At 32.9% G+C, this 12,662-nt stretch overlaps 1 protein-coding gene and 1 long non-coding RNA gene across 27 annotated transcripts in view; one reads left to right on the top strand and one right to left on the bottom strand.

Annotated features, from left to right (window-relative positions):
- LOC100524732 (protein FAM170A) overlaps window positions 1–12,662 on the bottom strand; it is a 689,565-nt gene that overhangs the window by 19,310 nt on the left and 657,593 nt on the right. For 3 of the 25 annotated variants that reach the window (XM_085014400.1, XM_085014401.1, XM_085014393.1), the window contains one exon: window positions 11,733–11,768. The exons of the other annotated variants lie outside the window; for them this stretch is intronic. The gene's annotated coding sequence lies outside the window, so the exon portion shown is untranslated. The remainder of the gene's footprint in view (window positions 1–11,732; window positions 11,769–12,662) is intronic. 25 annotated transcript variants of the gene reach the window in all.
- LOC102160311 (uncharacterized) overlaps window positions 1–12,662 on the top strand; it is a 462,347-nt gene that overhangs the window by 376,531 nt on the left and 73,154 nt on the right. The gene's annotated exons all lie outside the window — the stretch shown is intronic.

The following is a 12,662-nucleotide window of genomic DNA, read 5'->3' as shown; positions in this document are numbered from 1 at the left end:
TTCAGTCTCCCAAGGCAATAAAAATAAAAACAAAAATAAACCAATGCAGCCCTAAAAAGACAAAAATGAAAAACAAGATGATGATGAATAAGAAGGCACAGTCCAGGAGCAGATGGCTTTGCTGGTAAATCTTATCGAACAGTTTTAAAAAATAGAAGGAGTACTTCCAAACTAATACATGAGGCCAGAATTTTCCTGATAATGAAAGCTAAAAAGGACACAACTAAAAAGAAAACTATTGGCCAGTGTCTTTGATGAATATATATGCAAACATCTCAACAAAATACTAGCAAATCTGATATGGCAATACATTTAAGAGGAGCATAAACCATGAACAGGTGTGATTTATCCCTGTTTGTTTCAATATATGCAAATCAATCAATGTGATACATTCCAGTAATAGAATGAAATAAAATCACATGATTATTGCCATAGATGAAGAAAAAAAGTTGACAAAATCCAACATCCACTCACAATAAAAACACAAGTATAAAAAAGAAACATCTCAACATAATAAGGGTGACATATGAAAGCCCATAACTAACATCATGCTCAATAATAAAAGACTAAGATCAGGAAAATAACATATGTGTCCACTCTACCTGTCCTATGCAACATAGTAATGGAAATCCTAGCCTTAGTAAGAAATCTAGAAAAAAATGAAAGAAAACAAAATTTGTTGTTGTTTTCTGGTCTTTTTGTATTGTTAGGGCTGCACCCATGGCATATGGAGGCTACCAGGCTAGGTGTCTAATCTGAGGTGTAGCCGCCAGCCTATGCCACAGCCACAGCAACACCAGATCTGAGCCACATCTGTAAGCTACAGCACAGCTCACAGAAACGCCGGATCCTTAGCTCATGGACCAAGGCCAGGGATCAAACCCACAACCTCATGGTTCCTAGTTGGATTTATTTCCACTGCATCACGACAGGAACTCCAAAAGAAAATAAAATTTGAAAGAAAGAAATCAAATTGTCTATTTGCACATGATAAGATTATACTACAGAAAATCCGAAAGAATCCACCAAAAAAAAAAAAAAAAACCTGTCACAAATAAACAAATTGAGTACAGTTGCAAAGGAAATCAATCCCATTTGCATCAGCATCAATAATAAAATAATAAAATACATAGCTTATACATTTAACCAAAAATGTGAAAGACTGCTACTCTAAAACTCTAAGACATTGATGAAAGAAATTGAAAAAGACACAAATAAGTTTACCTTATGTTTATGACTTGGAAAATTAATATTGTTAAATGCCATTACTACTCAAAACCATTTATATATTAAATACAATTCCTCATCAAGATTTCTATAGTATTTTTTGAGAGATAGCAAAAACATTCTAAAATTTATATGGAACCATAAGAAAACCTAACTAGCAACAAAATCCTGAGAAACAAGAACAGAGCAGGGGGCATCACATATCCTAATTTCAACATATACTATAAAGCTATAGTAATTAAAGCAATATGATATTGGCATAATAACAGGCAAAGAGACCAATGGAACAGAATTAAGAACCCAGAAATCTACCAAAGCATCTACAGTTTACTAGTATTTGGCAAGGGAGCTGAGAATACTCAATGGAGAAAAAATAGCCTTTTCAATAAATGACGTTGGGACAACTGGATGTTCATATGTAAAAGAATGAAATTGGGCCCTTATTTTATACCACTCATAAAAATTAGCTCTAAAGGTATTAAAGACTTTAAGACCTGCAACACAGACTCCTACAAGAAATCAACGGAAATAATCTTGATATGGGTCTTGGTAATTTTTTCCCCCCTTTGGATATATATCATACCTAAGGTATAAGCTACAAATTGAAAAAATAAGTGGGACTGTATCAATGTAAAAAGCTTCTGCACAGCAAAAGGCTTAAAATGATATGTTAACATGTATACAATGGAGTAACTACTCAGACATAAAAAAGAACAAAATAATGCCATTCACAGAAACATGGATGCAACTAGAGATTATCATGCAAAGTGAAGTAAGTCAGAAAAAGAAAAACAAATACCATATGATATCACTTACATCTGGAATCTAAAATATGGCACAAATGAACCTATCTACAAAGCAGAAACAGACATACAGACATAGAGAACAGACTTGTGGTTGCCAGCAGTTTGTGGTGGCAGTAGAATGGACTGAAAATTTGGAGTCAGTAGATGCTAACTATTACACTTAGAATGAATAGACAATTAAGGTCCTATTATATAGTCAAGAAAACCATGATGTAAAAGAATATATATTAAAAACTATATATATATATATATACACATATATATATGACTCACTTTGCTATACAGCAGAAATTGGCACAATAGTAAAACAATTTTACTTAAAAAAAAAGAAAAAACTATCAACAAAGTAAAAAGACAACCTACAGAATGGGAAAATATTTGAAAACCATGTATCTAATGAGAGGTTAATATCAAAAATATATAATGAACTCATCAATTCCAATAGCCACAAAAACATTGTTTAAAAATTGGTGGAGTTCCCGTTGTGGCTCAGCAGTTAATGAACCTGACTGGCATCCATGAAGATGCGGGTTTAGTCCCTGGCCTCACTCAGTGGGTTAAGGATCCAGCTTTGCCATTAGCTGTGGTGCAGTTTGCAGACACAACTCAGCTCCCATGTTGCTGTGGCTCTGGCATAGGCCATGGCTATAGCTCCAAGTGGATCCCTAGCCTGGGAACCTCCATATGCTGTGGGTGTGCCCCTAAAAAGAAAAAAAGATAAAAAAAAATTGGCAAAGGATGTGAATAGGTATTTTTTCCAAAGATATACAAACTGCCAACAGGTAGATAAAAAGATGTTTAATATCACATCACTCATTAAGTAGATGCAAATTAAAGCCACAATGAGTTGTCACATCACACCTGTTACAGAGATGAAGAGAAAAGGGAACACTTTGAGCTCTATTGGTCTATCATAAATTGGGACAGCCAGTGTAGAAAACACTATGGGCTTTCCACAAAAATTAAAAGAACTATCATATGATCCAGAAATTCTACTATGAATATTTCCAAAGATAACAAAAATATGATGTCGAGAAGATATATGCATCCTCATGTTCATAGATGTATTATTTTCAATAGCTAAGACATGGAAAAAACCAAATTGTCCATTGATGAATGAATGGATAAAGATGTGTGCATGAATATAGATACAATCAAACTTTTTGGCATAGAAGTATTTTGCTAAGTGAAATAAGTTATACATAAGTGCTAAATAAGTTATACAAAGAGAAATAGTGTATGATCTTACTTTTATGTGGAATTGTAAACAAAAAGAAAACCAACCTCAAGAAAAAGAGACCACATTTGTAGTTGGTAGGGTGGAAGAGAGAGAGGCAGGGAGAAATGGATCAACGTGGTCAAAAGTATAAGATAAATAAGTATTACAGATGTAATATACAACATGATGACTATAGTTAGCACTATTGTATGATATATGGGAAACTTGAGAGAGTACATATAAGAATTCTCATCACAATAATTTTTTTATGTTTCTATATGATGTTAAGTAAACCTGTTGTGGTAATCATTTCACAATACACTTGCCCTTCACTATTTCCAGGAAACTAATTCCAGGATAACCCTGTGAAAACCAAAATCTGTGGGTGCTCAAGTCCCCTGTATAAGATATTTCTACATTACATAACCAACATACATCTTCTCATATAGTTTAAATCATCTATAGATTATTTATAATATATAAACAATGTAAATACTGTATAAATAGTTGTTAGCACATAGCAAATTCAAGTTTTGGGAAGAACTTCTTTTTTTAATACTTTTGATCCATGGCTTGTTCAATCCACAGGTATAGGACCTAATGGATACAAAAGGCCAACCATATATATAAAAATCAAACTATTATGCTCTACATCCTAAACTTACACAGTAAAGTACATCAGTTATTTCTCAATAAACTAAAAAAAAAAAAGAAAAATATGGTCTATTAGAATTTTAAAATACATATATTTTGCTTATACTATATTGAAGTATATGTTGCATTTACTTCAAACAAGAAAGCCAAAATTTAATGCTTGAGGCTAAAATAAACATGAATGAATTCAAATACTCTATATCAGTGATGGGCAGAGTTGATTTCTATTGAAGCTTTGTAAGTGTAAAAATCCTTAAGAGTCAGGAAACAGAAAACTTTCTGCTGCATAAACTGGACCATATTGAGAGGAGGATCAAAACAGAGCCAGATGAGGAGTTGGTGAGTAAAGACAGTAAACATCAAAGGCTCAGCTGCACTGCACTGTCAGTCCCTTTACTATGCTGGCAACAATGAAATTTTTTCCTAAAGGGTTCCTCTTCACTGAAATAACTGAATGCTGAATACACAATGATACATCAGATAAAAAGCTAAGACCAGATGGAGGCAGAACACATGATTCTGTAGTTTGAAGATAAGCTTAAAACTTTTAGGATCATTAATCTGCTTGGTTTTGAAAGTCTCTTTTGCCAATATAATTGAACAAAATAACACAACAATAATGAGGACAGCTTTTACGTGCTTTCCTTTTGTTTAATTTTATCATATTCTTATGCAGTGGCAAATTTTGTCTTTTATGTTAATGTGTGGTGTTCTCTCTGCATGTTGATTTCTTTCTCCTGTGATTGTGGAAAAATTATTTTTTTGAAGAAACGTAGTATCACTGTAGTACATTTTTGATAAACAGGCATTCCTGATCATGTTTAAGGCCTTAATTTAAATAGCTCATATCTCTTCACAGTCCCTACACTGAAAAACTGAAGACTAGAGATGAATTTTGCACCTCGAAATGGCCAAGTCCATTTCTACCTAAGAGATTTTGTATTTAGGTCTGTTTTCTCTCTGAAATACTCATTCACCAAGTCTTCACCATGGCTGGATTTTGCTAAACATTCAGTTCTTTGTTCATTACCACCTCCCTGGAGAAGCCTTCCTCAACCAACCAATTACCACACTCCACTCAATGTTCATCACAGAATTCTACTTTGTTTTCCTTGATATAATGATCAGAAATAGACATTATTTCCATAATTGTTCATGTCTATTTTTTCCTACTAGAATGTGCTTCACAGAAAGAGATTTTATCTGTTTTGTAAATATCTTTATTTCCTTTGTCTACAACAGTACCTGACATTAGTGGTACATAGTAAGTAATTTCTGTTGAAAGAATGTAGCACGAATGGAAAATGTCTTGCAAGAAGTGAAACAAGACACTGTGTGACTGTGTATAGCCGGATCAGCTTCAACCTGATCCTGGCTCAGGTTGTAGAATGACTAAATAATCAGATAATTTGTAAAAAGAGGAAAAAAAATAGTGATTCTTAGCACTCACAGATTCATGAATAAAGCATGTCATGTTATGACACATGCTTATGAAAAAATATAGGAAAATATTTAAGGAAAACATTTGAATTCACAGATAAGCCTGTTCTTCAGTGATAAATGTTTTAGTCTCCCCTAGAGACTATGCCCTGGAATCGGTCGGCCTCCATATGCCCTAATTCTACCATCTAACAGCTTGCTGTCCTTATGTATGTTATTTACCCTTGCTAATTAAACATTATGATTTACTTGCCCCATATGTAACTTTATAGGGTTAGAGTCAAGATTAAGATAAACAATGTAAATGCTTCATGCAGGGCCTGACATATGAGCATTTAATAAAATGTTAGTGTTATTTTTATTGTTAATAGGTTTCCCTATGTTTACAAACTAAGTGGCAATAAATGAGATTATCTTCTCAGTACTACACTCTTTTCGATTGATACATGTTCACATTAATAAATCTAAATTTGATTTTTATTACTGTATAATATTGCATTTTATGAACACCCTAAATTTGTTCTAGTCATACCCATTGTTAAACATTAAATTGTTTAATTCTTTTATAAGATTTCACATTGTTAAATCTTAGATATGAAATAACATCAAATGTCTCAATTAAATCAAGCAAAATGCCAGAGTATACCTTACTATTATGATCAAAATGTAGAACTGGGACTCATTTGCTCCCAAAGAAATGTTAAAACCTGGCTCAGTAATTGCTATTATATTTTTAAAAGATATAACCATATATGTGATGCTCTAGAGAAGAGAGAACTTCAGACCTCAGAGGGGTATATCTTCTTCCAGGAATTTGGAATGTGGGTGAGTATGTAGGACTCAGTTCCAAAGTCTAAGTATTAGAAAAAAGTGATGGATACAGGCCCAAAATGTGAGTAGGACTTAGATACTCTGGTACTGAGATGGCAACACAGGGGGGGAAATTGGAAAAGTATATATATATTTTAAGTCCAGAGTGTATCCCAGAGGAAGAAGGATATGTATGCTTCCTCTGATTTTGCCAGGCTTGACTTTTTTCTAGGGGCAACCAGAGGAAATATATCCCTGCCTTGGAGTACAAGCAGAAATCTCAGCAGTTATTTTGTTCTGGTAGACCTTCAGCGTCAGCACGATAAAGTCCTTGACTAGCTGGCTTTGGTACCTACACCCTCTGTGGAATTCCAGCTTCCGTTGTTTGTCAGCAGCTCTCTGGAGTTGGCACTAGAACTCTACTTGTAACCACTTAAGACTATGAGTCATGAGTAACAAACCTAGAGCGAGTATTCTCAAAAACTCATATATATCTCAATGGTGAGACATAAGGCCTGTTAGCTAGGCAACAATATATGAAAAATAAAAGTATTTTCACTATTCATACAGATAAATATAATGCATCCTTAAAGCTCAGTTTTGTACACAGGATTAAGGGAGTAATTATTTACTGCATTGCTAATATTAAACACACATAATCCCTCTCTATATCAGGCACTGTTCTGAGAATTGTTCATATGTTTATCAATTGAACCCTTACAAAAACTTGGTGAAATACGGACTTCTATTTTCCAAGTTTCTCAAATGAAAAATGGAAACACTGAAGTTAAATGACCTACACAAGATTACTTCAGTGTTTAAGCTAGGACTTTATCCTTAAACCATTAAAATATCTTAAACCATTAAAATATACCTACATTTGGTTTGACTAAAATTGAATAACTAATAAAACAACTTTCAGGTTTCTTTAATCTTTAGAGTATAAAAGCATGTGGGTTTCAAGTGATCTCTCAGATTTTTTTCCCCATCTACAAGGGCCATGGAAAAAACATTTAAGAACTGATAAACCAGAAGAACACTTCTGATAGAGAGTGAGAAGATGGAGAGACAGAAGAATGTGCTTGTATTTCTATACCTGACTGGTAGCAGTGGTGAGAGAACAGGGCAAGGATTCATACCTCAGAGGACAAAGGGAACTTTTATGTAAGAAGAAAAAAGAAAAGACATAATAAAAGAGATTAACTCCCAAGGAGGCAGGAGCTCAGGGTGTTGATATTTTATGATTATCTTCATGTCCCTTATTAGTACTCACTGCAGTGGGGCCACTCAGAAGAGTTTCATGTAGTTTTAAAATAATTTAAGTCACAGTTTTATACAGTGATCGTAATAATCAATCAACAATTTCAAAACACTTAAAATGAATATATTTCCCAAATGTGCTGTTTTTATCTTCCAGACTAGGCAAGTTAGCTCACATAACATTACATAAAGAGTTCTAATCATGAAATAATTAGGCATTTTAAAATAAGCATCTGATAAAATGTAGTTGCTTGGGAATTTGGTAATAAGCTTTAATTATCAGAGTTGCCATGGTGATTAGTTTAATTATAATGTTATTTCTGAAGTATTCTGGAACAGTACTTAATTATTTTCTAGTATAACTCCCCAGTGTCTCAGTTCAAGAAATGGCAATATAATATTGAAAGATTTAATACTATGTGTAATTTAAAAGCGGAATTAATAATGGCTATAACCCAATAAGATAACTAAGGACCTGGCCACATCACATAATTACTAATTATGATCTTGTAAATAATTCTTGATAGAGTTAACTACACTAAATGTTTTTTATAATTATATTTGATAGCAAATTATTAAGCAAAGTTAATCTTACAGTTTACTGCCAACACAGAAAAAAACCTAAACAGATAAGTATTCAATCCTATAAATTTTTAACTTCAAACAAATTAATATCTGCCACATAATTTTTTTCTACTTAAAATGTATCTAAAAAGTATCTAATAATGAAAATTGAAATATTTCGTTTTGTTTTCTATTTAACATTTTATTTTTCTTATATTTTAATTCAATACATAAGTAAGATCTATGAGTAAGATAATACTACTGTGTTGCCATAGTAATAGCTTACAAATCTGTCTCATGCATTATACAATGAGATTCTTTAGTACATGGATACTAGTCAGGTTCTTAACCTGTTGAACCAGAACAGGGAGTCCCTGGCTTATAATTAAATATACCTATGAAATGTGACAGAACACTGTAAACCAGCTGTAATGGAAAAAATAAAAATCATTATATATAAAAAACATACATTTGTACAATGAAACCCTTATCTATATTAACAAGATATCAGAACTAAGGTAATAGTGTTTCTATAGACTATTTTCTGTAATTTTCTTTGTTTTTGACAGGATAATTTTGGAACTGGTCTGAGCCCTCAAAACTAGTTGAATTTCAATGCTATTTCAGTATGGGGGATAAAAAAAGGTAATTTTGTTTCACATCTCAAAATACAGCATTGCATACTAGGGAAGGTGGCATTTGTGCACAATAAGACACATTTTAGATTAATTAAAAATTCTAATAGCTCCCACCAAGAAGAATCAACATATACAATATCTCTCCAACATCCACACTGTCTTAGCTCTAGTAGGCTTGACTGCAGATGCAGTAGAGTGGTAGCCTAGGTTTAATCCAGGCTACTTTCCTGTAGTATTTAAGCAAGGTTCACATTTGCCTATGGGTGGTACATGAACACTACTGTCAGCTAAGAAAAGATCAGTTCCTTGCACATATGTGCAGATCTGAAGACAGGATCATCATGGTCTCATATGAGCAAAAGGTCTATTTAGATTTTTTGCTAGTGCATGTTGTTGGCATAGCTATACGAGAAGATGAAGGGTCTCCTCAATTACTAGCTTAAAACAAAGGGCACAGAGAATGAAAGAGAAAAGTATGTGGTGAAGTTCAAACAAAGGAATGTATCAACCAGCCAATGTGAATTAAATCATAAATTCTCTATTATATATGGAACTTAGCTTTTCTGCCACAAGATTTGAGTAGGAGTTCCCATCATGGTGCGGTGGAAACGAATCCGACTAGGAACCATGAGGTTGTGGGTTCAATCCCTGGCCTTGCTCAGTGGGTTAAGGATCTGGTGTTGTGGTGAGCTGTGGTGTAGTTCGCAGATGCGGCTCGGATCCGGCATGGCTGTGGCTATGGAGTAGGCCAGCGGCTACAGCTCTGATTTGACCCCTAGCCTGGGAACCTCCATATGCCCTGGGTGCGGCCCTAAATAAACAAAAAGAAAAGGAAAAAAGACACACACAAAAAATAAGATTTGAGTAGATGACATACAGCTGGTAAATATGCATATGTAGAAGCTGAAGAGCTATGGGAGCCAACTCATCAGCCAGAATAGCAGCATAGGGATGAGGATGATATTAAGTTTGTTCTGTCTGTTAGCTTACATAATCATGCATGTTGTATATAAAGAAATCTAAATAGCAACTCCTGGAAGTTATCCAAGTGTTTAATTTTTGTTGTTCAATTCATAAAGTAAGTGTCTTTTCACAATATTCATTTTTAACACTCAGAAATTTTCTCTTTTCCCTGGCATGTAATAAGAATTTACTAAAAGTTAGTTATTATGATTAATATTATTACAGCATTTACTCTATGAAGGACGTGATAAAAAAGATAAAGATATGTAATTTGTGCATGTGCCAATACAAGGTCTTGCAACCTAGTTAAGAAGACCAAACAGAGAGGCTAAAAAAAATCATTACATTGCAATCTGTTTAAAAGAGGAGGGGGGAAATCACTAAGTTATGAAAGAAATTGCCAAAGAATGAAATACTTCAGTAGAAACTTTAGGGATGACTTATAGCTAAGAAGAACTTGAAATGAATTTAAAAGAGAAACATAGGTATTGAGGACAAAGTTTACCAAACTTGAGTAAATATTCCATATTTAATAAGACCAGAAATGTAAAGATAATGACTGTAATGTATATTTAAGGTAGCAAGATAGTCAAATATATAATTTAATAGCAAATGTTTTGTCCCAGGGTCTTTGCTCATATTTTTACTACTTGATATATCCTTTTATATCATAGGCTGGGAAGCAGGCTATACATATAAAAAAAATGAAATTGAACCTTATTTTATACCGTACACAAAAAATCAACTCAACATGGATTCAAGACTTAAATGAAAGATCCAAAATTTTCAAACTCTGAGAAAAAAAGAAAAGTTTTCTTGAAATTTATCTGGGAGATTATTTTTTTGGATAATAACACCAAAAGGATAGGCAGCAAAAATTAAAATAGACAAGCAGAATTACCTCAAACTAAAGGACACCTGCAAGACAAATGAATGTGTCAATAGAGTGAAATGACAACTTAAAGAATGGAAGAAAATATTTGCAAAGCCCTCATCTGAAAGTGTTAGTCTCCAAAATATATAAGAAACTCCTACGTCTTAATAGCAAAAGCCAGATGATTTTATTTTAAAATGGGTACAAGAATTGAATAGGCATTTCTTCCAAGAAGACATAACAATAATCAACAGGTATATGAGAGCATCATAAATTATCAGGTAAATACAAATTAAAAACACAATAAGCTATCACCTCATGTGTATAATAATGGCTATTATCAAAAAGACAAGAAATAACAAGTTCTGAGTAGACTATGGAATAAAGTGAAGAACTGTTGTACACTGTTGATGGTAATTGTAAATAGGCACAGCAATTACGGCAAATGACATAGAGATTCTTCCCAAAAAAAAAAAAAGAACTATTTTATGATTGAGCAATCCCACTTCTGGGTACATATCTAAGGAAATATAATCACTGTCTCAGATTTGCATTTCCATGTTCATTGTAGCATTATCCACGATAGTAAAATATGAAAAGTTCATAAAGAGATGAAGAAAATATGTATGTATATTTATGTGTATGCACTTGCAATGGGTTCAACCTTAAGAAAAAAATAAATTTCTGGCATTTGTAACAAAATGCATGAACTTGGAGGATACTAAATGAAATAAGCCAGGCACATAAGGATAAATACTGTATGACTTCATGATATATGAAATATATATATAAATTTCTAATTACCAGGAACTTGGAGGAGGAAAGAATGAAATAATATTAGTTAAAGGATCTCAAGTTTCAAATATATGATGAAGAAATTCTCTAGTGCACAGCAGTGTGACTGTAATTAACAATAATGTATACTTTCAATTTGTTTAGACAGTAAACCTTAAGTGTGCTCAAATGTAGAGAAGGCAGGGAGAGAGGGAGGAAAAAAAAAAAAGGAAAGAAAGGATGACAGAAAGAAAGGAAGAAAAAGGCAGAAGGAGGGAAGATTTAAAAAGAAGTAGAGAAGGGAAGGGGGAATAAAGGAAAGAAAATGGTAACCAAAATAGTAAGTTGTGGTATATACACGGAATCAAATATTATTCAGCCATAAAAAGAAGGCAATACGGCTATATGCAAGAATATGGATGAATCTTTATGCTCAGTGAAATAAGGCAGAACAACAAACACTTCATGATTCCACCTACATGGGGAATCTATAATAGTAATACTTATGGCAATGAAAGCTGAATGATTGTTTCCAGGAGCTGGAGAGAAAGAAATGAGTTGCTATTGAGCATGCATAAAGTTACAGAATAAGTTATAGAAATCTTGTATGGCAATGTGCTTACCATTGAAAACACTGTACTATACAATTAAACATTTATATATAAAAGGTAGAGCTCATGTTATTGATTTTTACCACAATAATAAATTTTTTAAAAGTCTTTGCTATTATAATGCGCACTAGGCATAACAACAGAAAGCTTACTGCTATTTCTGCAATTGAACTATACTATACCAGAACTCATAGTTTACGGGGTCCTTGGCTGGGGTATAAAAAATGCTCATATTTAGGTATACAAAAATAAAAGCATAAAATATTTTTACAGCCTACAGATCACATTAAATTCTGTTCATAAACAGAAGCAAAGAATATATGATTTTTGCCACTTGAAAGGGATATTATTAAAAATCCCTATGACTGTGATGAAATAACATAAAAATTGAAATCTATATAAAGCTGTGAGATGTTAACATGTTTTTTTCTCATAGATATACAGATTAGAATTTAGTAATGGGTTTTCATAGTATTCTGAATAATGAATTTTCATTTTAGACTTTTTCTCAGAAGAACTTAAACAACTGTAGATAATTAGAAATGTGTAATTATACATAATTTATTATTCAGTGAAAAATGGGAATGATCCATAATGTGTCTGTCACATATGAAAAATGTAATACATAATTTAATATGTCATAGTCATAGATTAATGAACTTGAATCATCTGGCAGTAGCATTTCCATCCATAAGTTATCATGTTGGGGATAGAGCTCAAATTCAAGGCATAAAAGAAATCTGAGGCACCAATAAATCAAATTGAAAGACAATATGTACTATACTATAATGTGACAGAAGATATTGGGGGAAAAAAGCCTTT

Source organism: Sus scrofa, chromosome 2, assembly GCF_054392235.1.
Source record: "Sus scrofa isolate SSC_HxYL_T2T_F1_AM1 chromosome 2, Sscrofa_HxYL_maternal_Yorkshire_Landrace_v2.0, whole genome shotgun sequence".
Classification (NCBI taxonomy): domain Eukaryota; kingdom Metazoa; phylum Chordata; class Mammalia; order Artiodactyla; family Suidae; genus Sus; species Sus scrofa.
This window is presented reverse-complemented; position numbering and strand designations above follow the sequence as displayed.